The sequence below is a fragment of the Cervus canadensis genome, chromosome 31 (assembly GCF_019320065.1).
Source record: "Cervus canadensis isolate Bull #8, Minnesota chromosome 31, ASM1932006v1, whole genome shotgun sequence".
Taxonomy (NCBI): domain Eukaryota; kingdom Metazoa; phylum Chordata; class Mammalia; order Artiodactyla; family Cervidae; genus Cervus; species Cervus canadensis.
Genome location: NC_057416.1, coordinates 10,539,867 through 10,544,149, shown reverse-complemented (window position 1 = coordinate 10,544,149; position 4,283 = coordinate 10,539,867). Strand labels below are relative to the sequence as shown.

The following is a 4,283-nucleotide window of genomic DNA, read 5'->3' as shown; positions in this document are numbered from 1 at the left end:
AAGCAGCCCTATAGTAATAATGAGGACTGATGCTGAAGCTGAAACTCCAATACTTTGGACACCTGATGCAAAGAACTGACTCATTGGAAAAGACCCTGATCCTGGGAAAGATTGAGGGCAAGAGGAGAAGGGGATGAGAGAGGATGAGATGGTTGAATGGCATCACCGACTCAATGGACATGAGTCTGAGTAAACTCTGGGAGTTTTTGATGGACAGGGAGGCCTGGCATGCTGCAGTCCACGGGGTCACAAAGAGTCAGACACGACTGAGCGACTGAACTGAACTGAACTTAACTGAATAATGAGGAAGGGCAGTGCTTGCTATCTATGACATAAACTGCTTGGATGATCTGTAACAGGTGAATTAAGAGCAGAATGAGGTCATCCCTGAGTTTTTACTCAAGTTTTGAATTTCTTAAAACTCTTAATCCTCAATCTCAGTTTTTGCTCCAATAAAGCAAACATACTTTATATTCCCACAAATGACTCACTCCCTTGCACATCCTGGGATAATACCCACTGCAAGTGATATACCCCTTCTTGAATACTGTGTTTACTTTACCAAGGCACACCTTCACTTTCATCATAAATATCTTAAAACTGCCTCTCATCCTCAGAGATGCTTATTCCTCCTTACCTGGTTGCAGTCCTTTAAATTCACTCCAGGAACACTGTGTATTTTATATTGTTGCCATCTTCTATAGAATGAGTTATGTTGAACTCTTAAACTTTGGAACTGTTTTTATTAATGTAATAAAGATAAGTGTGCTGGGGCCAAGTCTGAGTGTGTCTGTCCTTGTGTATGGAGCAGTGGACAGGAAAACCTTACTGAACCATTTTCCCTTGTCACCTAAGGCAGCTGTGCCCCCACTGAGTGCACACCCCACTGATGCTGGGCACTCAGAATCAGCGGCGGCCTCCCCCCGACTCAGCAGGGTGACGGGTGCATGCATGCCTGTGGAGATGCGATATTGCCTTTGGTAGGAACACTTCCCACACTGCACCCATGGGGCTACTCCTGCCCCACTCACGGCCTTCTTGTTAAAGTCATGCACCCTTTGGCAAAATATGTCTAGAGAAAAGCTTCTTTCAGAATAACCAAGAATAACCCCACAACAGTCCGTTTGAGAGTTTCTCACTTTGTCTCAGCAAATTCCTGCACTTTTGGTCAGATAGTGGAGGCAACGGCTTTTTCTGATTACACCCCCTGTGTTAGGCCAGCAGCCCCAGCATCTCACGTTTCATGAGATCAGTGGGCTAGTAGACATATCTGGAATTTGCAGAGGGGTCTTCCTGGAAGCTCCTCACAGCTCCCTCCTTCTCTGGGGAGCAGGCAATTGCATGATTTCACAAATACTGAATAAGTTTCCAAAAATGTTATACATAAACATATAATACGTAGAAATGATATGGATGATGTAGGCGGTGGGGGCACACTTTTTACAGACTATAGCAGAAACTTAGCCCCTCCTTTGTCTGGGATGTGAGAGAAATGGCTTATTACATACCTCAAATCCCAATGGTTGCCCAGTGTTGATGCTTCTGACCTTTAAGAGCCCTCATCACTTACTCATCACTCCATGCTTTTCTTTATAAGAGTCCAACAGATTGGGCGACAATTCCAAATTAAAAACTTCCTTAGGGCTTTTCCAGTAAGCAGCTGGAGGTGACTCCTAAAAATGGTGCGCTAGTCACTCGACCCAGAAAACCCCACAAAGGCATGCAAATCAAGAGGTTCAAATCTTTGTGTTCACTTTAAGAACACTCGTGAAACTGCCCAGGCCATAAAGGGTATGCATACCCAAAAAGCCACCAAGTATCTGAAGGCTGTCACTTTAAAGAAGCAATGTGTCCATTCCGTCGTTACAATGGTGGAGTTGGGAGGTGTGCACAGGCCAAGCAGCGGGACTGGATGCAAGGTCGGTGACCCTAAAAGAGTGCTGAATTTTTACTACATATGCTCAAAAACGCAGAGAGTAATGCTGAACTTAAGGGCTTAGATGTAGATTCTCTGCTCATTGAGCACATCCAGGTGAACAAAGCCCCCAAGACGTGGTGCAGGAAGTAACAGACAGAGTTCACAGTCAGATCAACCCCTCCATGAGCTCTCCCTGCAACACTGAGATGATCCTTTGCTGAAAAAGAACAGATTGTTCCTAAACCAGAAGAGGAGCTTGCACAGAAGAAAAAGATATCCCAGAAGAAACTGAATAAACAAAAACTTATGGCCTGGGAATAAATGCCGCAAAAAATAAATGCAAAGAAAAGTAAATAAATAAATAAAAACCTCCTTAGGAAACTGCAATCCTATGCTACAACCTTGAATTTTTTCTCACACAAAAGTGCAACTGATTCGTTTTTTAAATATCTCTTTCATTCTATGCCATTACAGAGGATCATTCTTGTCCTTTTACTTGTCCAGGGTCCTCTGCTACTATTCATTCTATGCTGGATATATGCCCAAACATCCCACTCCTGGCCATTTATCCAGAGATAATTCAAAAAGATACATGACTCTCAATGTTCATAGCAGCACTATTCACAATAGCTAAGACATGGAGCAACCTAAATGTCCATCAACAGATGAAGGGATAAAGAAGATGTGGTACAAATATACAATGGAATACCACTCAGTCATGAAAAAGAACAAACTAATGTCATTTTCGGCAACATGGATGGACCTAGGGACTGTCATACTGAGTGAAGCAAGTCAGACAGAAAAAGGCAAATATCATATGATATTGCTTATGTGTGGAATTAAAACAATGGTACAAATGAACCTATTTACAAAGCAGAAGTAGAGTCAGAGATGTAGAAAACAAACCTACAGTTACCAAGAGGATAGGTGGGGGAGGGATAAACTGGGAGATTGACACTGATGTATACACACTACAATATAAGTGCATTAGGTAACTAGCAAGGACTTACCGTATAACACAGTGAATCTACTACTCTGTAATGGCCCTTATGGGAACAGGATCCAAAACAGAGTGAATATTTATACACATATATCTGATTCACTTTGCCGTACAGCAGAAAGTAACATAACATGGAGAATCAACACTACTCCAGTAAAAACTAATTTTAAAAAGTACAATTTGAAGTTCACATTTGAGTGTAAAGGATTTAAATGTCATTTCCTTAAAGCTGTAATATCTCAGGATGTAATAAATCAAAGTTTGGCAACTACTGAGTTAGAATTTAGGATTAAGAGAAACTGGATTTTTGTGGCCTTGGCATTATGCATAGAAAATCACCAGCACTGAATAAATATGATTCGCTATAATAACCCAAGAATTTGTACAAACTACCTTAAAGTTTATATTTTGCCACAATTGGTTTATAGAAAGTATGAGGTTAATTCACTTTTTTAATAACATTTTCAAGCCATTATAGAATAACCATAACCAGTGGGCATTAATTTTTAACAAGGTATCTATAGTCACCTATTTATCATTTATAACATGGATGGCAAAAGCATTATCAAACATTTATTAAGCATTTATAAATAATTTTATCCTACTTCTAGCATGTATTATAAATATATTATTAATTCTTTCTAAATTATTGATAAGACATCCCTGAAACTGAAAATGAGGGTAACATTTATTATGTAAATGACATTTTGTCACCCTTGAAATCTCCATCCTAGGCTAACTATATGTTATCAGTGGAAGCCATGCGCAGGGGTGAGGAAATAATATTTCTTGTTGAAACATATTTAAGTTAGCACTTGACAAGGATGATGCATTTAATATAAACTTCATTGGACCGGCTTTCTAGGATTTCAAACCAGAGCGAAAATTCTATTACCTGACCAGATTCTTTGAGAGAGAATTGAGTGCTTTCTGATCCAGTAATACTGGATAGATACACGGGTTAATATACTATGTCTTTCATCTTATTTCGCTTATTTGCAACATATGCCATGTAACCACTCAAGAGAAAACATTCATTGCACTAAAATGGTATAATGATACATGGTAAACCTTCCAAGCCACGTGATTATTACTAGAGCATAAAAGAAGCAGTACAATTTTAGGACACGCCTGAAATACTTAAGATACTTGGGGTACTGACTCAGTAGTCTTCCTCTTAGGCTAAGGAGTAAGGGTCACAATGGCCCCAAGGACAAGAGCATCACACCTACTTAAATCTAAGTCAGTGTGCTACTAGAAGGTGAGATTGGAGACATACGGCCACCAAGTTGCCAAACACGAACCGCAGAGTCATCAGAACCAGTTAAAATAGTAGTTGAGTTCTAGAATGACTTTCATGTTCTC

At 40.0% G+C, this 4,283-nt stretch overlaps 1 pseudogene; it reads left to right on the top strand.

Moving 5' to 3' along the window:
* Nucleotides 1-1,679: 1,679 nt before the first annotated feature.
* Nucleotides 1,680-2,239, top strand: LOC122432304 (annotated as a pseudogene).
* Nucleotides 2,240-4,283: the final 2,044 nt, after the last annotated feature.